Here is a 22,391-nt window from a genome sequence, read left to right as displayed (position 1 = left end):
AGAGGGGGTAGTTAGGAGTGTAGGGTGGGGAAACAGTGGTCAGGATATATTATATGAGAATCTACCCTCATTTAAAAACTTAATTCAATATTGCCTAAATGAAAGTGCAATGAAGGGAAGCTATAGTGAACAAAGAAAAGCAAAATCGGAAAGATAGGGGCAGCAAGATTGTGATACATACAGTTCTAGTTCTATTTTTGTAGACAGTGACTATCACATAGGAATGTAAAAATGCCTTGAAGAGGGGGTTGGGGATTTAGCTCAGTGGTAGAGTGCTTGCCAACAAGCGCAAGGCCCTGGGTTCGGTCCCCAGCTCCGAAAGAAAAAAAAAAAAGTCAAAAATGCCTTGAAGGCTTACTTCCTCCTTCTGATAATCTAGGCCTAGTCAAGGAAGTTTACAGCTTCTGTACAATCTTATCTAGGCCTAGAATGTCGGGGCGTAGGCCTGGTGGATTTAACAAAAGACCCAGACTGGGGTCATTTGTGCAAAGAAAATGCCAAAGCTTTACTGAGGTTCACAGAATATACACCCAAGTTCACTGGTTGGAGAATTCCTGGAAGCACAGTGGAAAAATAGGTTATGCCTTCAGGAGAAAAACTAGAACAAAAAACAGGAACTGGGTGTTACTGCCCAGGTGCCAAACAGAAAGATCAAGATATTCCTTAGTTAGGAACAAAAGCTTCCATGCATCAGCAAGGCTCAGCAGGGGGCAAACATTGAGGTGGCTAAGGAGGGTTGGGCACTTGAGTGTTTTGTGCATCTGAGACTTAACTGTTGAATAAAATCACCCTTTCTTGTTCTTTTTGAACTCTGTCTGGTCAACTCTGCTCTGCTAGCTGAAACTCTTTATGCTACCCAATTCAAATTGCGTCTTTCACTTCTGACTGAATTGCTGTGCTTGGCCTCAAACGAACTCTAGTAAACTGCTCTCTTCTCATTCTCTTGCTCATTTTCTCTTTTTCTGTCTTTAGCCTGCCTGTCTCTGTAAAATTCTCCAGGTAAAACTGCCTCCTCCTCTTACCCTCTGTTTTGCTTCCTCTTTACTTTTCCTTCTTTCTTTTCTCTGCCCCCCATCCCCAGTGGCTGGGGACCAAACCCAGGCCCTTTTGATTGCTAGGCAAGTGATCTACCACTGAGCTAAATCCAAAAACCTGCTGCTTCCTCTTATATTGCCTCTTTTCCCTCTTCTCTTGAGAGTTGGGCATATCCTATTCTGTCAGATCTTAACCTGATTCATCATTTTTTCACCCACTCAATTATACATTACTTACGAACATGAGTGCTTCCTTCTAAAACTATGTTTATCTTCATCGTTTGATAGCAAAGGTGTGTAGTAATGGCAGAGCCATACCAGTTAGAAACAGCTCCCCTGCCCCCCGCCCCCGCTAGTAAATTGACAGTCTCTGGGTTCACAGTGCGATCAAATACTCTGCAACACAGGAGTTCGTGACAATCTCATCTTGGGCCCAGTCTATATCTGTGAAATCAGAAGTTTTGTTCTCAGCAATGTGAAATATATATCAGGCAGGAAACAAAAGCAGTCACTTTCTTGTGTTAGCTTTCACTCGTTTGGAATGTGGAATTACAATGTTTTTCATTTCATTCCAAAGGAATACTCATAACTGTTTTTAAGAAAAACTGATGTTTGAATAACTATTCAAATAGAAATAAATGAGATGTTGCACAAAATCACTACATTAACTATATTATGCATTAACCCTAAATAAACCAATGTATAAAAATATTAAATGTTTAAACGCTTTCTCCAAAGCAAAAATGAAAGTGTTACATCTAAAATAAGATACTGAAGGCAGAGAAAACAAAGAGCCGAGTCAGTTATCTAAGACTTTTACATGTTTGCTCAACTGTAATTTATCGTTACTATTTAAATTCAAACAAAACAGTCAATCTGTTTCTTTTATCTTTTTTTTTTCTTTTCATTTTTTCAGAGCTGGGGACCGAACCCAGGGCCTTGCGCTTGCTAGGCAAGTGCTCTACCATTGAGCTAAATCCCCTACCCCTTCAATCTGTTTCTTAACCTCGTTTTAACTTCTTCATGCACTATGACTCATTGGCAGAAAGCTCTCATGCCATCCAAATAAAGCCACTTTCTGCATTTTTACAGCATACTATAATAACACATTTGCTTTTCATCTACAACAACTCTTGCTACAGAAAGCTTGATATTTCATTTCTCTTCTCCACATAATGTTCTAAATAAACATTAGGAAAAAAACGCTTTGAAGAAGATTGCTTCAGCTGGATTCTCTGTTTTCTGCCCTTCTATAGTAATTTGGCAGGAATTTGACCTTGGACTAGGACTTAGGAAGTAGGTTCAGGTAAGAATATTTACATTTGGGCTAGTAACATTCCTTTTCTCTTGTCAAACGAATGAGCCCTTAGAAACAATGATCACAGGGCTTTGTGCCTTGTTTGTTCCTTGACCTAGAATTGACCTTATTATTTGCTTGTACTAAAAATGGTAGAAAACCAGACTGGGAAAAATAAACCCGCTTCAGCCTCAGCACTGGCTAGAATCATGCTATATATTGTCTCATTGTCTTTTTCTTTTCACTCCTCACTCTCTCCCTTGAGACCCTGTTGACTGACTGAGTTGACTTGGTCACCCTTCATTTTCGAGTGCTACCTACAATGTTGACAACATGGTTCAAGCTCTCATGTCCATCTGATAATAAGTGTGCATTAAAGGTTAAAATTATATGGGAGAAAGAAATGGGTTGATAATGCTTAAGCTATAATTACATGCTGCTTTATGACCAATAAAGCACTGACTGTGAGAGTCTTTACCAGTGCATGATCCTTTATCCACTCCTTTAACCCAAGGCACCCTAGGTCGCCTAGAGGCACCTAGCTGGTCTTCAACAAATGAGCATTGATGTTATTTCATATTTAGGCTAGCATGAATACAACTGCAAGGAACATGAGAATTCTGGTACGATTTAAAACTAATTTCAAGTGCATGGAAACTATACTGAGAAGACTGCTGGGATCCATGGCAATTCTGTCATTTTTATGAGAACTTAGTGTTGGTATGAGGAACCGGCTTTATGGTTGCAGGTTGTCTCCAAACCCAACAAAGGCAGTGACATCACCCACAGGTGACAGGGACCTGTGCATCTGTTGTCATATATTTCCAGTGTCCTCCTAGCCCATCTCCTACCCTCACTTGCAAGAAGTTATGTCCCTACCCAAATAAAAAGCCAACCCCTCCTGACCTTCTCACCTTCTTTCTCTTTTCCTCCTTTGTCTCCTCCCCTCCTTTGTGCATCCCCCACCACCAGCAACAATGAAAGTCTCTCAAGTGGAACCGTACTGGCCAGGTGTGGTCTGTCTGGGCACGAGCCTCGATTCCCATACAACACTCTGTTGAATGGGGTTGCTTGGGTGTAGGTATTACGTACACAGGTGTCAGAATACATATATTAAATATGCACAATTTTACATCAACTATAGGAACACAGTCTTAACTAGTTTTAGTAGGTATCTATGGAAAATCCCAACCTACTGCTATCAGAGTTTACTGCTAAGACACAAGCCTGTGTCACATCCAGATTCATTGTCCAGTTCTGTACCATGCTTCATTTTCACTCTTTTTGTTTTCTCAATTAAGTCATACTGATGAAGATCTTGTCTACCTGACAATAAGGATGTATTCTGTGTCACTAAAGTCTACACTAAAGTCCTCTTTCTATGGCTTTGTACATTATTTCACATCAGTTTCAGTTTCACACACGTACTATATAGCTTGCTAAATGAATTATTATGTAGAATATCTTTTACCAATTTATATAACTGTAAACAACACCATTATAGTGATGTTAAAAAAGGAATGTTGGGTATGTTCAATTTGCAGCAAAAGTTCAAGACAATCTAAAGAAAAAGTCTAATAATATATAACAGGACAGCTGATTTCAAAGCTATTTGCCATGTGAAACAACATCAGAATCATCAACAGGATTATGAAGAAATAGTACACATTTTGGCACAATGGAGATTCCATCTGTACTTAACAAAGAGCTACAATGATCAAAAGTTTTAGCACATTTGTGAAAAAAATGAGATGTAGAAAAAAAAAGGCAAGAACATAAGCCACAAATTATAGTCAAGTTTTAATCAATAGACCTAAGGAAACTGAGCCAGGAAAAGTGTGAACTTGACCAATATTACCTATGATTGCATGTGTATTCAAATGGAGAAAAAACACAGACTTCCCAACTCCAACAAAAATGACTCAAACTGACCCCTAAACTGCTATATTTCTGACCCTCCAGCCACTAGTGACACCACACTCTAGAGCTCTCTGTGTGGAGATGGTAAGAAAGGTGGGTTATGGCTCTGCGGCTCCCAATGCCCCCCCCCCGTGTGATCTCACACAAACCCAGCCCCCCTGAACCCACACACAAACGAAGGTTGAAGAATAACTTAATGTCTGCTTCCACATGATGCCATGTGGATTTTAGTAATGATGTAGAATTTGCCCTACCCACCTATACCCAACCCTGCACACCTGAGAAACCTCTGCATCTCAGAAACTGCTTTTGGACTCTGGAACTGAATTTCCCTGAATCACTCCATTCACTGTGGCTGCTGATAGTGGAAAGGTGAAAGGATTTTAACCAAGTATTGCCAAAGGATGATTCTCATAACCTCATCCCTACCAGTTTCTAAACTATTTGTAAAATTTATCACACAAAATAAATTTGCAATACAATCTTCAGAACTTCTAGAAACCGTATTTTCAGTTTTGAAATCTGTCTTCTGCACACCAAGAGCAATGCTTGTCTGCACACTGGGCAGTGATATTATAATCAACACACCTTCTAACCAGATGCAGAGCCCCCTCCCCAGGGAACCCACACTCAGAGAGGCTCAGAGAACTAGGCCCTCTGCCCAGGACAGCACATGTACCAACAGCACCACAGTCTGGTTCACAGTCCACATCAGTCCAGTGAGATTGGACACCGATAGCTGAGCCAACCTGTTATTCCTGGTGGCTACAAAATCTCCCTCACAGCTCTCTGATGAACTACATCAGAGAACATGGAAAGAACCTGCAAGCTACCTCCCACTGGTGCTCCTCCAGATTGCTAGGCTCCCCAGAGAACAGTAGCAGCCCCTCTATTGGAGGATTAGAGATTGCATGACTCATCACAAGCCTTCCCAGCTCTGCCCTTCCACCCCACCCTAGGGGCAGACAGAGCCCTAGTATGATAAATTTGTATTTTATTAGAAACTTCTACTCTCTCAGGTGTGGAGGGCTCTTGGTACCACTTCTAGGAAAATGGCAAGTATATTTGCCACTGGGCTAGGACAAGAAAGTATGTTCAAAAAAAAAAATACAACTGAGGAATGAGGGAGCCAACTTGCCAGAGACCCCAACATTGAGCTAATTAGAACAGACAAAAGACATATGAAAGTTCATCCAATGGACAAGCTCAGTGGAAAAACAAAAAAACAGTGTTCTAGCTAAGCTTACAGAAAGGCTGATACAAATCTGGTGGTGAGTTTTCCTTAGAAACTGCCTTGCCAAGTGGAGGCTCCTGACCTTTGGGGGGGAGTCAGCTTCCTACAGACCTAGGACAACATCCCGCAGGTGTGAGCCAACTTCTTCTTAGGCTAATACATCCAGATCTCCCAGCCCCCTGAAGATTTCCTCCTCCCCCAGTCTTGCTATAGTATATGACCAGAGCAAGAATAAAATTGTCACCTTGATCAGACGCTTGTATTAGCGTCCTTCTTCTAGTCTCTTGTCCCCCATTCTCTTCTCGGTACCCGCTGGACCCTCGTTGACTGTCCCGTTGGATGGGACAGAGTAATGTGTTCCTTGTATCTTGGTCATCCTGATAAACCCAATACAGTGTCCTCGGGAACTTTGTTTACACCTTTTTTTCTTCCTTGGCTGTCCCATCCTGCAACAGGATAGTTGGCTCACTCCTGCGGGTTGTTGGCCTAGGTCTTGTAGAAAGTTGGGCCCTAGCAGAAGGTCACAATCTGTGGGTCTGGAGGAAATTGGCTCTCAGCAAAATGTCACAGCCCTGGGTCTGTAGGGGTCTACAGGAAGCTGGATCGTTTGCAAAGGTCTGTATGGAGCTAGCTCCCAACAAAAGGTCAGGAGCCTACACTTGGCAAACCTGCTGGACCACCAGATTTGTGTCAGCGCTCCTGGCAAGCCTTGTTACTGAGCAATGCTGACCCCCAGATTGGTATCCGCACCTTAGCTAGAACCTTAGGTTTTTTCCACTGAGCTTGTCCTTTAGGTGAGCTTTCATATGTTCTTTGTCTGTCCTAATTAGCTCAATGTTGGAGTCTCAGGCAAGTCGACTCCCCACACTTGGCTATTTTGTTTGTGCCTTACAACTGACCCTATTCTTTGTATGTACCCAGGCAGTCATAGTGGGTCAGGGACTGTAGGCAAATTTATCAGCCTGCTGAGGCATGGGATGATTGGAGGGGCTGAAAGTTCTATCAACCTTGGTGGAAGGAACAGGGAGGTGCCTCTGGATAAGAACCGATATTCTGTGCATATTTTGGAGAATTGTTTGTTAACTTGTGGCTTTGCTTTCTATGGCACTGTGGGACAGAAAAATTATGAAAAACAAACTCCAGGCAGTTGTATTAACCAGCAGTCCCCCCAAATCTAACTCTTGGCTTTGCATCTTCACTGCCCCCAGCAGAGACTGTTCGACTCATGCTGGTTGGTCGAGTACAAGGAACTAGATTCAAGGATCTTTTTCTCCTCCATGCTTGTTTCTCTCTTATCTGGTGTTAGGGGGTGAAACGAGGGTGGGGGGAGGGGGGCTGAGGAGGGGGATTAAAAGTGGGGAAAAAGAAACCACAAAGTAGCAAAGACCAGCACAGATCCAGTTAACTGGGTCTAAAATGCTAAAAGAGAATCTAGCCTCGGTAGATTTTACATTCCATGTATGCTGTCACCCTTAAGTTTGTTTTAGCTTCAGGTTCCAGGTTAAGTTTTTTTTTTTTTCCTTAAGATTTATTTATTTTATTTATATGTTAGTACACTGTGGTTTTCTTCAGACACTTCAGAAGAGAGCATCCCATTACAGATGGTTGTGAGCCACCATGTGGTTGCTGGAAATAGTAACTCTGGAAGAGCAGTCAGTCCTCTTAACTGTTGAGCCATCTCCCCAGCCCATTTTTTTTTCCAGGTTAAGTTTTGAACAATTTAAATATAAACTGGAAGCTACAAGTCCGGCCACTTAAATAGGCCATTTACACAGCAAACATTTCCAGGATGTTTCTTAAGTACACCAGTGCCAAAAACAGTAGGTTAGTGACAGTGTCCTAAGTGGAAGGTCTCAAGATGAAGAAAAACATAGGAAAAGGAAAAGCTAGAAAGTATAAAAACTGGGGTGGGGGTGGAGTGGTCTTTAGCTAAATAAGCTTAAGAAGAATATCATCTTGCACATGGTTTAGAAAAGGTAAATGGAAAGAACCGGGAGACATCTATGAGTCAGCAGAAAGATAAAACTACGAACTTAGCAGAAACATCATATAATGGGACACACTCAGGAAAAGTCTAATCAAACGGTGCTGCACAAGGAACTCAAGTGTATTTCAAAAATATTCCTTACCAAGCCTATAGTGGCCTTGGGAACCATAGCCCCATAAGGTGGGAAGGGATGTTGTAAAAATGTAAAAATAAAGAGGGTATTGTTGGTCTTTTATCCCACTAGGTCCAGCACAGCAGTGCCTGCTAGGTATCTTGGCAGAAACACATCCCACCTGCACACTTTCCTACACTCAAACCCCCACATAAATAACACACAACACAATAATCTTAGATCCAATTGGTAAGATATAATTGCCATCTTAAACATACACAGTCCAGTACCAACCATCCCTTAGGAACATTGATAACAACCTGTAAATACACAGAGCAGACTCTTAACATCACCTGCCATGGCTTCTCCTCTCTCCTCTCTCTTCCTCTCTGTCCTAGTCTCCTCCTCCTCTTTCAAACTTCTCTCCTGCCCATCCTTCCTTCTCCTCCATTGATAGGCCTCCTTCTATCCTGTACCTGCCCCTCACCTGTACTTTACAAATTCAATGGGGAGGTGGATCTGGTGAAGTCACCTGAGTTCTGAGTAGGTGACTAGGCAGCTGTCCTTGGGGCAGGGGAATTAGCATCAAAATACAGAAAACTACAGGGCAAAGCACAACAGGGAAGATTTGTTTTTTCAGAATCTTAAGCAGCCTCTCCCAAATGCCCTGGCCCCAAGCACATTCCTGGTTTTAGGGGAGCTGTTTGATCTCTATACCCAGGGACCCAGCGAAGGATCCCAAGGACTAGGCCCTAGATGCTCACTGGCTCTGCCAAGCATGTCCCTGAGTCTCAGAAGGAGCTCAAACATGGAGATCTCAGGAAAAGGAGGGAAAGCATAGCTTGATCAGGCCAGCACTCAATAAAACAATGTTTTGTTGTTGTTTTACCTCTTCTTTTCTTTTTTCTTTTTTGTCGGAGATGGGGACCGAACCCAGGGCCTTGCGCTTGCTAGGCAAGCGCTCTACCACTGAGCTAAATCCCCAGCCCCTTGTTTTACCTTTTCTAATGGTTGTCATTGGGTGTCATCTTGCCCATGTGGCAGAACTATGCTTTTCTCAAGAAGAAAACTAAACCTTCATTGCTCACCAGGCCTTACTGTTGATTGTGATCCTGTAATGCCCCATTGATCAGCTTGTTAGAGGCCTGCTCTTTGATATGGAGAGGGGCCTAGTGGCTGGTTGCAAATCAGGGTCTGTTGCCATATTTCTGGACAATCCTGGTGAACAAACTTGTGTATCCTAGCATCCTAATCTCTAACAGGCCTGGTTAGCTTACTACTTACACGTGGGGTGTTTTGCAGGCAGTCCTCTCTCAGCTAAATTCTACTTGGTGTGCCTCGCTATTTCCTAACCTTTAGCAAATCCTTTACATCATCAATTCAACTCTTACATTACAGTTTGATATTGGATTGCTACCCAGCACATGAGATGCCTTCCACAACCTCCACAAAATAACTCCAAATGGATCTTACACCTTAATGTTAAATGCTATGAACGGAACTTGTAGAAACCAGGCTTCTGAGTTTGGGATCACGCCAAGGATCTTTCCATACACAAGCCAAATGCTCTGCACAGTTGCACCCCTACAGGGAAGTTATTCAGAAACTGCCTCTGGGTCCAGTGAGTGGCTAAGACCTCACAGGTAGTGGCCAATTCCCACTCAGCCCCAGGAAAGAACCACCACACCAGCTCCCACTGCTCAGTTCCTACCCCCCACCCCCCGTCCCCGCCGCCCGCCTGGCCGGCCCTCCACGTCTCCTGCCCCTTTGTGTGCCCTGACAATGTGCTCACCATGTCGCAACTTTGGAGCTTGCCTGAGCATGCCTCACAGAATCCAACCGAGGGACACAGAGCACAGCAGCCAGGACCATTTAAGAAGGCTTGGCCACTAAGCGAATCCTGCAACAAGGCACACGGAAATGCCCGCCTTCTCTTCTGATTGGCTCCTCCAGTGAAGACTCTGATTGGCCAGTAGTCTTGAGTGACTTGAGCACCTCCGTAATGGTTAGAGTGAGCTGAAGATACAGTGAGGATACACAGCTCTCGGCCTAAGCTTCAAGCCCAGGGCCAGACCATTTCCAGATCTACAGGGATTTGCATTTCAGTAGCACTTGTGCCTGTCCTCCAATAGCGTTCTCATCTGTCTCCCCGCCCAGCCCTAGGAAGTACCCACCAGGCCACCTACCACGCTCAGCCGCTTCCTCCTCCCTTTTGTGGGCGGTGACCCTGTGCTCACCAGGTCCTCACTTCAACCTGAACTCAGCCCACAAAACTCAGTAAGCTCTTTCCCTTTCTTCTCCTGGAATCAAGGTATACAGCTTGCATAACCCCCATACTCAACTTGCAGTGGGGTCATTAATCTGTCCCACAAGTGGAAGGGTGGCCAAGATATTAACAATTAAAGAGAGATTTGAGGAAACAAGAGTTTTGTTTTGTGGCTGTTGGGATTCAAACCCGACAATCAGCTGACCTTCATATATTTAACACACCAAAGCTGTCTGGGCCTCCAGGTTCTCCCAGCACTCCTCAGTCCCCACCTGTAACAGGGCGTGTCTAGCATACCCCACCTTGTACCTTGAACTTTACAGCGCAGGGGCCAAGTTTTCCCTTCCCTAGAAGCTCTTCCTATATAATCCAGAAATTTTATACTCTTTGTCTTTCTGTTTCTCTGCCTCTCCCTCCCTCCCCCTCCCCTTTCCATCCTTCCCTCTCTTCCTTCCACTTTCCCTGTCACCCCCCCATTACATCATTTTTCTCTCCCTGTTTGCCTTGCTTGCTCTTTCTCTCTTTCTCCCACCCTTCCTTATCCTTACTCCCCATATCGACTTTTCTGACCTCTTTGGGACTAGTGAACTCTATCCTTGGGATCAATGAGCCCACTAGAGATTTGCCCCAAATAAATCTGGAAACACTCTAATTTGGCATGGGTTGAATCCCTAACCCTAACCCTAACCAACCCTAACCCTAACCCTAACCCTAACCCTAACCCTAACCCTAACCCTAACCCTAACCAATCCTAAACCTAACCCTAACCCTAACCCTAACCCTAACCCTAACCCTAACCAACCCTAACCCTAACCCTAACCCTAACCCTAACCCTAACCCTAATCCTGCTCTAAACTGTCCCTGTGTGTTAAAATAAAATGAATACCTTTTAAAGAGTAAAGACAGAGCATAACCATAATTTTTGGAAGACAAAAACTAAGTTCTAATAACTGAAAACAATGTGATGCCTTCACAATTAATACCAAGTGGGTTACTATTATGTGACAAGATTTGGCTGTCAGGGCCACCAAGCGAGGTCCATTGTTTCTGCTTTTGTTTTTTCTGACCCATTACAGAGATGGCTGCCAGCCATGTGGCTGCCCTTAAGTCAGTGAAGCTATGACTCCCCCTTCTTTATCCCATAGTCAAGATGGCAAACGGCCCTGTGTCGTTTAAATCATGCCCTGCCAGCCTGGGCATAGCTGTCCACCCAAGGTCTATGGCAAACCCAACTGGATTAATGTCTCAGCAGACACCTGACGGCATCTGGCAATCGAGGTTTAAACCCAAAAGTGTCCATTTTCTAGTCTTAGCTGGAACCCGATGGCTCAGCTGCACATAAGCCTGGGGCTGTACAGTTGGGAATGAGGGTAGCCCGGGTCAAACATCCAATCATCTTGCCTCTGTCTTCTGAATGCTGGGATTACAGCCATGAAAACCACCAAGCACAGCTCAAAAATGGGAGTCCTGAATTTACATTTGTGGGTTTGCACATTTTCTTCTGCTTTTTTTGTTTGTTTGTTGTTTGTTGAGACAAGGTTTCTCTGTGTAGTCCTGGCTGTCCTGGAACTCTCTCTGTAGACCAGGCTGCAATTCACAGAGATCCTCCTGCCTCTGCCTCCCAAGTGCTGAGATTAAAGGCGTGAGCCACCACCACCTGGACTCTTTTTGAGGCTTTATTCCACCTCCTTAGAAACTCTCACATTCCATGTATTTACTGTTTGGATTGCTATATATTCCTAGTAATTAGCCTTTTCCTCCCAAGCAACATCATTCTTCATAATTTTATCTTCTGAGTTCTACTTGGTCCCACATTAGTATAGAGACTTCAGAATTCTATTGGTTAAGGTTTGCACCATAAACATTCTTGTAAACAGTACAAGGTTTAATTTGCTTTTCAACCAGTTCAATACTTGCTGTCTTTTAATTGGTGTGTTTAAACAATTCCTGATTAATGTATTTTTATGTGTTGGATATTAAAATCTGTGGCATTTCTAGTTATAAATTGGACATTTTTATTATTCACTTCATCATTGCAGTTGGATTATTGCTCATTCCTAGTTATTCTCTTTGAAAAGCATTTTGTTAACATTTAATGAATTTCTCTACATTAGACTTCAAGCTACCAAGAACCAGTGACTTAGGGTTTCATTGCTGTGAAGTGATCCATGACCTAGGCAATCTTACAAAGGTGACCATTTAACTGGGGCTGCCTTCAGCTTCAGATAATGTTCAGTCCATCATCATATTAGCAGGAAGCGTGGCAGCTGCAGGCAGAGACGGTGCTGGAGAAGGAGCTGAGAGTTCTTGATCTGAACGCATCTAGGAAGGGACTGTCTCCTGCACTGGGCAGAGCTTAAGCATAAGACATCACAGCTCAGCTCTACAGTGACATGTCCTCCAACAAGGCCAGAACTACCTCCCGGGTCAGCTCTACTCTGACTTCGCTAGAGGCTCCAGTGCTGTCCCTGCAGTAAAGGACCTCATGGTTCTAAAACCCCAGGTCTTCCTTATCCTGGAGGGCATGTTGTGTTCATATAAAAGAGCATCACGATTATGTTTAATACTTCTAGTTGTCCCAGTGTTTACAGTGTACGCTTTAATGAATCAGAGTCTACATTCAAATTATATGCACTATGAAGACCTTAGCACAATAAATTCTCAATGTTCCTTCCTAACTTTGTGGTGCTGTTATTAGCGTTTGCACATATTTTACCTCTGAGTGTTCTATAAACAAATAGACTGTTGATACTATTTTTACCACTGCTAATTTTCTTTTAGAGAATGTTAAAATAGAAGTTATTTAAACTTTCATTTATGTGATTCTTAATATGTTTTCTGCACAGTATGGATCCTGGTTTCTCTCTGGTGTCATAGTCTTTCCTGCCTGGAAAACATTTTATCATGAAATTGATCCACTGATTGAATTGATTACACAGATGATGTGCACTCAGCATTTGTCTGCCTGCACAAGTCTTCATTCTCTTTACTTTACTTTGTGTGTACAATTATGGATTCATAGTTTCTTCCCGTAGGCCATGTTAAAGATACCTTCAAGCTACTACAAGTTCTGGTATGAAAATGACTATAATTTTTATCTTCACTTTCTGCATTAATGTTGCTACTATTTCTCTGGTTGCCTTCAAAATCATTTCTTCTCAGAAATTCAAGTGTGACACAATGATGTGTATAGGTTTTTGACAGGCTTGTTGTTTCGGTTACAGATATAGCTGGTTGGATTACTGACTTATAAGGCTTTATATTTTTAATTTCCAGATCTATTTTTCTTTTTAATATTTTATGAATTTTTGAGTTATGTTGCTGGTATCAATCAATTTTTAAATTTTATCAGCAATTGCGTCTTCAAATATTTCCTTTTTTATATTAAAGACGGGTTTATCGGGAAGATGCTTTCTGGTGGGCAAGTTCACTGGCCCCAAGGACCAAAGCCAGGGAAGTTGCCATGGGGAAAGGGTGAGTAGGAGAGAGGAAGGGACACTGAGAGAGGAGAGGAGAAAAAGAGCTCTGTTTTTTTCAAATCTTTGTTCTGTTCCTTGTTTCTGGTCCTATTGTGACTTGTGTTATTTTAAAACATTGTCATCTAAACCAAAGACCTTACTGTGTGCTTTCAGCACCTATGGGGTGGTAATGAGCCACCCCAGGTTAGTTCCTAACACCTTTTTAAGTGTGGCTTTTCCTGCCATTCATGTCTGTATGTGTGTATGTATGAATGTATGCATGTATATATGTGTGTATGTATGTATGTGTGTATATATGCATGTATGTATGTATGTATGTATGTATTATTTCTAAATTTTTATATAACCTATATTCTACAAGAATATAAACTGAAAACACACTTTTGATAAGTTAATTGACCAATCTCTCTCTCTATTTGGGGAAGATGAAGAAGGGACAGACTGAGACTGGCCTCACCTCTGTACGCGGATCTGTGAGGAAGCAGCTCCACTCTCAGACAGGAGACCCGAGCAGCTTGTCACTCACTCTCATCACCATGAACTCCTCATGCCTGATTCTGTCTTTATAATATCCCAACACCATCTTAAGTCTTACACAGAGCCTTGCGTGTACAACAACTGTTCAATGTAGACCAGGTCACCTGTACATTGATGATAGAATAAAACTTACATTATGCATATTAAGCTGCCTCTAACTCTCAAAAACATTAATTTTATGTGGCCCAGTGAAACACTAAACTGCTGAACGATATTATAAATCCCTTCTTGAAAGACTCCCAGGCTAAGGTCAAAAAATACTGAATTAAAAATGAAAAATTTAGTACCTGAGATTGGAAGTTAGGAAATCATACTTTCACTTTCAGTTTATCTTCAGAATTTTTTTTGGTCAACATTCATGTTATGGCTAGTTTTATGTCAATTTGACACAAACTGGAGTCATCTCAGAGGAGAGAACCACAATTTAACAATGTTCTGTAAGACTGGGCTGCAGGCAAACCTGTAAGGCATTTTCTTCATCAGCCATTGATTGGGAGGGCCCAGACCATTGTGGGGCCATCGCTGGGCTGGGGGTCCCTTGTGCTATAGAAAAGCAGGCTAAGCAGGCCACAGTGAACAAGGCAGTAAGCAGCACCCTTATATTATTATTATTATTATTATTATTATTATTATTATTATTATTATTATTATTATGTTACCATTTAGGAGACTTGGTCAGCTTCATTTTCTCTACCTATTAAATAATCAAAAGGCTGGAAAAATCTTGACAGCCTGCTGGTGGAAGAATGTGTTATGCAAAACCTTTGTTTTAAGCTGCCAGGTTTTTGTCTAAAGTCAACAAATTAGAGGGACAGAAGAGATGGTTCAGTGGTGAAATGACTTTTGTGCAAGCATGAGGACCTGAGTTCAAATGCCCAGAACCTACCTGCAAATTATGCGTGGTGCCGATGTGTCTATAACCTCAGTATCGTGGAGTATGAGGGAGACAGACAGATCTTAGAGCTGACTGGACACCAGTCTCACAGAATCAATAAGGGGTATACAGGTGTGAGTGTGCAAGAGGTGTATGTGCTTGCCTCTCTGTTTCATGGGCACAAAGCTTGTGCTCCTTTTTGCACTGGCCTTTTTGTCCCATGAAAGCTTCCTGATTAAGCTGAGTGCTATTTATCACCTGATCTGGTTGTTCCACCAGCTCTCAACGGGCCACCCTCTAGCTTTCTTGCCTGGCCCCTTTCTCCTGTTCTTAAGAATTTTATCACCTAATACACTGTGTTGTTTGACTTATAATAGCTCTCGTCCCTCAAATATACATGTCCCAGATTTCCGTTGTAGAGGTTCTAATTCTAAAACAAGGGAATGGTGCATCCCCCTAAATATTAAATTTACCTCCATGGTTTGAAACCAGGATTGGACACATGGATACACTTGAGGTCTTAGAATGTTTCAATCAGGTGCTGATACGGGGATTATATTTACCATAAAATTGTTAAAAGAGCCTGCACATTCCTACTCTCTGGCTTCTGGTCCTCTTCAAAACTTCAAAGCAGAAATACACAGGAAGGAGGTAATAAACATGCCTCACTTTCACTAATCATGAGGCACATCATGATTTTGTGGATGGTGGGATTTCTTCTGGGATTGACCATCAATAGTTCAGTGATGACCTTAAAAAATAAATGGAAACATAAAAAGGAATGCTAAAGTTTGTGGTGCTTGATAATCTGCAGTTTCACACCTGCAAAATATTTGCCCCAAAAAGCTTAGATCCTGGCCACCTTGAAGAACAGGAGGACCCCTAAACTCCAGTAATCCACAGGGCAGCTCTCATGTTCCTGTGCTGGCTAAAATTCTGGGGCACTGTAAGGAAGTGTGTCCCAGAAATCTGCTAGCTTCTACCCAGGTCAAAATCACACAGCTTGGCGTTCCTACTGCTGTCGATTAACAGCTTGCTGGTCTTTATGTCTCTGTGGAAAATGTGATGGTCATGGCAGTACTGCACAGCATGTACTATCACGGCAAACATCCTTTGAACCTTGCATAGAGACTTTCCTTTAAAGACCCCCACCTTCAATGACTTGTTCTAGTATCTCTCCATCCGAGGCATTATCCTTCAACTGGTAGGTGTTTTCTCTTGTCTGACCATGTGAAACAGCTTGATAAAGTTAGGATGGTCAAGTGATTTCACATTGCTGACTTTCCTGCAGAAAAGCAAGACATATATCTTGACGTTTTGGAAAATGTTTACAGCCACACAGATCAGTGTGGGGACATGGAAAGCCAGTTAGACCTCTAAAAAGTTCCCTTCAACCCGGGTGGCCAACAACTTATAGTTAGTTATGACATTCTCATCAATACAGGAGCAGGCCAGCTGGTCCTGCTCCATGATCACGCTGTTCATGATATGACTGGAACCAAAATTGCAATGAGGAATTAAAAATGGGACATTTAAAATCATGCACAAGACAATGTTTGTAGCTACAAATACCCAAGAAGACAGGAGAAACAATTGAAAATACCTTAGATATGATATTTTGGAATATTCATCTGACCATCCATAACAAATATTTTCATTTAATCATTACACACCATCATGGTTTGCAGTTAAAAATTGTGGTCCTTATATTTCATGCCACTTACAGCCCCTTACCATGATACTGCAGCACACTGTAGCAGTATCAAAAAAAATTTTCTTGGAAAGTGGGGTAGTTGTCACAGTCACTAATTAATAAATATAATAAAAAGTAAAAAAAAAAAAGTCAGACAACCTAGTCAAGCACATTGAATGCTTGGGAAGACAATGAAATACCTTCTAAAGCAGTAGATACAAACTGAGAGCCAGACCATGTTGACAGGGTTCAACTCAAACAAAGGATCACAGACAGTAAGAACTGTTCATTGAAAAGGATAGCCTCCCTCTCCCCTGATCTCAGCAATCACTGTGAACCAACACAGCAAGAAAATCAGGTTCAAGAGGAGTTGATAACACAACAGACACTTCAAAACTCACTAGGTTCAGGCTGGGGAGCTGGCTTTGGAGTCCACAATGTCTATGATTTCTGCAGAGGACCTGCATTTGGTTCTTGGGATACAGGTCAGGTAGTCCACAAGTACCCTAAATCCAGTTCTAGAAGATCGTATACTTCTGGCCTATAGGGCATCCATACACAGCACAGTCACAAGCACAATACGTCACTTTAAAAAGTTATACAAAACTTTTTATGTAATATTATTTATTACCTTTGAAGGTCAGTACAGGGCATCAGATTTTCTGGAAGTGCAACTACGGGTAGTTTTAATAAGAGTTTGGGTTTGTTTAAAAGCCCAATTATGGTAAGTGAACATGTTATTGTTTTAATTCCAGGTGTGGGATAGGAACTCACAACCATGTCCTATTCCAGTTTCAGAAAATCTGATTTCCTCTTCTGACCTCCACGGAAGACACCAGGGACATGGTGCTCAAACATACATAAAGGCAAAATACTTATACATATAAATGAAAATAAAATTCTCTAACTTATCAAACACAACTTAAAATTAAGAAAAAGTAGTGTGGAAGATAATAAAGAACATGGAAAATTTAAATGCATAAATCAAGACAGCAAATATGGAAATCACTATGAAAAAGGTAAATTAAAGTCACCAAAGTGGAGATAAATGCACTATGTCAATGTTTAACAGCTCCTGGAAGTTCCAGTAGAATCTTTCAGCATCGGACTCTAGTAGCTTTTCAACCAAATGCCAACTTCAGTACTGTAGGTACAGGAGACAGTCTCAGGCAGATCTGTAAGTGAACAGGTATCTATGACGTCCTACGATGCTTCTTTGTGAAGTCGGAGCAAAAATGGACCAATGGTGGCTGGGCAGAGCCCATTGGTTCTTCTGGCTTTCTGTTTCCAAGATTCTTCCTCAGTGGGGCAGTAGAGGGCTGCTTACACTCAAATGTTTGTTTCCAATATTGTCCATTGATCCATTGTTTTTTTCTGCTAGGCCCACAGCCCAAGGCCCTTAACTTTCCTCAAAAAGTGACACTGGGTGGGAACAACATTCAAACACTGGACACTCTGTGGGAACTTTGACACTGAAACTTTAATACAGACCCTTTCCATGTTAAACATCAAACCGGAAATCCTAAGAATGTCAATGAACTCCAGAGCTTTGTCTGTCCTCATGTATGTGCTCTGGTACACACTAGCTAGTAGATGGAGAGTGTTTTGTTTTTCACTTGGAATCCAGCTTTTATAAGTTTTTAGTAACTCATGTCTATACTCAAAGTATTCAGTTTGTTATTTTTAAAATAAGATTAATGGATGGTAAAGGACGTTAGCTCCTTACTAAGTTGGGAGTTATGACAAAATATTGTTTTTTTGTAGTGCCCCAGGGTGTGAAACCATAATCTGTGGGGCTGCAAAGAAGAGGACACCATTCATCCCATGTCCTTATTAGGCCTGAGTCTTCTCACCAAAGCCCATGATCCATGGACAGGGGGCTGACATGTTTAACATGACCAAGGAAATACCTGTCAGCCAGGACACTATAAACAAGAGATGTGAAAGATGAAGCAGTATCCTGGCAACATAGGCCCTTCTACTCTCAAAATATGCTTTAGTTGTCTCCTTACAAACAACAGAAATTGATTGCTTGTGCATCTTAATGTTGGCATGGCAAGAGCAAGGTAGCAGATTGCATAACAGAGTTGTTTTTAATTGGCACTGTAGAGGTATTCTAAGATAGTCAAAAAATAGCATGAAATCATTCTATAGATCCCTTTGCTAAAGGCCACATGTTCTGCACTGTAGCAAGTCTCTACTACTTGTGAGTTCCAAAATCTTACTATTGCTGTATTGAGGTTGAAGTTTGAAAAATCAGTTGGCCTAACACAGACATGCATACAACACATCTAGACACAATCAACTTAGCTGTGCCCTGCCTGATCAGAGCCCTCCAAAGTCAGCTTACACACATTTTTTAAAGGGGAAAATCAGTAGAATCTCATAAAGATGAGCCCATACTAATTATAAAATTTTTGAAAGTGGCAGCATGATGAGCAACATTCAAGCCAATTTTGGCTATGTAGTGATGGTGAGGCCAGCATGTGCTCCAGAAGAGCCTGTTCCATGAAACCTAGAAGAAAAGTAAACAAAAGAAAAGAAAGGAGTGCTTTTGTTTTGTACATGATCTATGTTCCCAATGCTTCAAAAATTATTGGTTGCTGTTACACATGGGCATAGCCACAGATGAGTGTCACATCAATGACTGAGGTGCAAAAGCTGTGGTCAACCTCTACCATGTACTTGAAGGTATGCTGCCATCAACTCCTATCACACGTTTTTAAATTTACACATTAATGGTACCTCAATGGACACACCCAGAACCAGCTACATGATAGATGCCAAGTCACTGAACTGTAGTATATCAGAGTCCAAGGAGAACATTCTCTCTTAATAAAATGTTCACTGTCATTTAGACAGAGCATATGTTGGCAAATTCCACACTAAACACTAGGTAGCAATTCTAACAGGCAAAACCATTATACAATAAAAGGGAGACAGAGGTACTGTTCACCAATGAGCACCAAAGCCTTTCTTTCCAGTAGTCTAATCAGAAGGTCATATACGATAGAAACACCCTCTCATCAACATCTTGGAGAACAGGAAGGAACCTGAAAAGGGATTTGCTGCTGTACCATGAAGTTTTTGCTTCCCACTGTCTCCCTTCTAACAGATGAAAAGCCTAAGATTCAAGGAAGAATTTTACTCAAGCCTAGGTTGTAAAGTTAGGGAGAATCATTGACATTATAATTTCCCTGTGTTTTCCCAAAGAGGCAGATGTTTGGACATGGGTTCAGTGGAATGCTAGGCAAATCATTCCAAAATTAGGCAATTTTTGATCCTGGACATGTTCTTTGAGCTCCTTATCTAGTAGGAATCAAGAGCCCAGGCATGACACTTTGCTTTAACAAAATCATTATTGCCTCTACCTCCTGTGCAGCATTCACCCTCCTTAAGGCAGACTATAGTCTGTGGAATGATAGCTACAGACAGATGTACCCGGATTGATAGAGGGCCAGGCTACAGTGGAGCACCAAGGAAAGTTCTTCCTGGAAATAAAAAAAAAAAAAAAAGGCTTTTTTTAGATTTAACTTTCTTCTGTCTTTGGATTCTTTATAGATGCCCACTTCCATAATTAGCATCAAAATAATGGGATTTGAGCATTGCCTTTGCCCCTTACATGGAATCATGCCTTTTGCCTTTTTGATCTTAAAATAACCAGGTAGGAGGAGGCATTCTTCTGAAGCAGAGAGACACAATGGTGACCTTGCTGAAGAGACCATTTAATAGCTCCTGTCAGTCTTCTGAGCAGGAAGACTTGGAGTAATTTGCATTGTATTTGGAAACTAAGTGAACAAAAAATGGAAACACTGAGGGAATTAGAAGATCTGGTCAAGAGCCAGTGTGATCAGGGATTGGAAGGTGGTCAAATTTCTTCATGTGCATGTATGGAAAAATCACTGCGAGATTGCTCATGTTGTGTAGTTAATATAAACTAATGTTCCTACAGTGAAAGAAATAAAATCAAGCAAAGTAAGACATTTTAAATGGAGTCAAATTCTAATTAACAAAGAAAATAAAAATGTCTATGTTCATACTTTAAACTAAGAAAGGACAGGAAGAGAAAGATTGTTTAAATCCATAAAACAAAAACCTCCAAACTGAAACATAGAAATGTCAAGGAAACTCACTATGTTCAGACTCAACAATTCATGAAGAACCATATGCAGTGGCTCACGAGCCTAGAAATCCAAATACTCTCCAACCAACAGCAAAAGCATTCCCTGTAAGGACAGGAATTGTAAGTTGGAAGGTCAATGACCTCACAATGGTACTCTTTGTGGTTAGAGCTGAAATGGAACAATGATGGCTGGGTACAGCCCACAGGTTTTCTTTGCATTGAGTCCTAAAGATCTGAAAATATGTTCAATGAAAAGGTATAGACCTGAGCAAGTTGTTTATACCTTGCTAGCAATCCCTAGATTCCCCTATGACCAATTTCTTTCTGCTAATCTATATTTCCCTGATTTCCTACAACTTGACCAAACAGGGCCACATGCTAGGGTTCAATCTTCAAATACATTACCCTTTCTTGGATAGTTGATAACCAAACTCCAATAAAGATTTCAACTTTAATAATACTACGTGGAATCATTTGAATTGCAACAAGCTGCAGACTATTATCCTTCATTGTATAGTCACACAGTATTGTGTGCTTTCTCTTGCTGGAATGTAAAACACCATGACCAAACAGAACTTGCTGAAGAAAGGGTTTATTTAGCTTAAATATCCCAACATATTCTACCATAAGTAGAATTCATGGAAGAGTCATGGCAGGACTCTTGAGGCAAGAAACAAGGCAGCCACCATGGAATAAAGCTGCTTACATGCTTGCTGTCCTTGATGTTGCCTGTTTATGTATATATACATATATACAGCCATGACCTTGTACCTAGGGGTATCAATCAATCATGATGCTCCCCTAGAGACTATAAGCCAATTAAGATCCTTCTGCTTGGTCAGATTTCTGTAGTTTGTGTCAAGTTGCCAAAGCCTAAATGACACAAGATAACATACATATATTAGTGGATGGTTCACTTTCACTTGAACCCTAAGATTGAGTTATACCTATTGGTTTATAGAACCTACTTCATCCATCCTCATAAAAATTGGTTTATTTTTTTATTAGATCCAGAGTAAAAAGAGTAAAACGGTAGCTTCTGACTGACACTGCGATGCTGTGACAAAACGTTCTGTTGCTTGGGACACTCCAGGGTAAGCGACTATCCTCTGTGGGCTGAGACAGAGAGACTTTGTCACATTTTCATCATAAATTCTTCATCCATTTATTCAGCGCACAGAAAGCTAGCATCCAAGAAGGCAGTGGATTTATATGTTTGAAAAGATAGAGAAAAAAATACATTGAACAATGTTCATTCTGGAATCTTCAACCTGGAAGGGAAAGTCACATATGATTTCCTCAATGAAACCTACTCTTCCCAGGCACATTTTGAGAAAGTAGGGCAAAGCAAAAAAAACAACCAAACAAAACAAAACAAACAAACAAACAAACAAAAAACCCAAAACACCTCAAACCAAACAGCAACCAAAATAATTGAGAATGTAAATGAAGATTTACTGTGTACTTATTGGCTACACAACTCCAAAATAGCTTCTCTGGTCATGTTTGGATAACTTTAGTTCTCACAGCCCCTTTTATGATTTTTATCTCAATTTGTCTCTTCAGTAATCCTGGAATATAAATACTAAAATAGTTTTTCTTTTCTCATCCTAATCCCTTAAAATCATCATGTTACTACTTCAGAATTATTAGTCATTGCCTTCAGCATCAATGCCATCTCCCACTCTTAGGGCTCTTCTCGTTGTAATTTCTAGTCTCCAGCCTCTCACTGACACTCTTTACCTTATAATATTTCTTATGCTTGTTAGGCACTGTCATCTTATGACCAATCAACAAGATCCCTTGTCTATTTGCAGCTCTGAGGAAGTTCTAGA

The 22,391-nt window shown here is 41.4% G+C and overlaps 1 protein-coding gene across 2 annotated transcripts in view; it reads right to left on the bottom strand.

Moving 5' to 3' along the window:
- The window catches only part of Znf431l (Zinc finger protein 431like), a 30,292-nt gene extending 9,622 nt beyond the window's left edge, over positions 1-20,670 (bottom strand). Inside the window, exons 1-6 of one of the 2 annotated variants that reach the window (XM_063280779.1) lie at positions 20,567-20,670; positions 17,468-18,948; positions 16,835-16,974; positions 15,893-16,025; positions 15,304-15,491; positions 13,787-13,970 (exon numbers count right to left, since the gene is read on the bottom strand). The gene's annotated coding sequence lies outside the window, so the exon portion shown is untranslated. Of the gene's footprint in view, positions 1-10,682; positions 13,971-15,303; positions 15,492-15,892; positions 16,026-16,834; positions 16,975-17,467; positions 18,949-20,566 lie in introns of those variants that run through there. The other variant, XR_010062737.1, reaches the window with a different exon arrangement.
- Positions 20,671-22,391: the final 1,721 nt, after the last annotated feature.

The sequence above is a fragment of the Rattus norvegicus genome, chromosome 1, assembly GCF_036323735.1.
Source record: "Rattus norvegicus strain BN/NHsdMcwi chromosome 1, GRCr8, whole genome shotgun sequence".
Lineage (NCBI taxonomy): Eukaryota > Metazoa > Chordata > Mammalia > Rodentia > Muridae > Rattus > Rattus norvegicus.
Note: the sequence above shows the minus strand (reverse complement) of the source record. Positions and strands in the feature narration are given on the sequence as shown.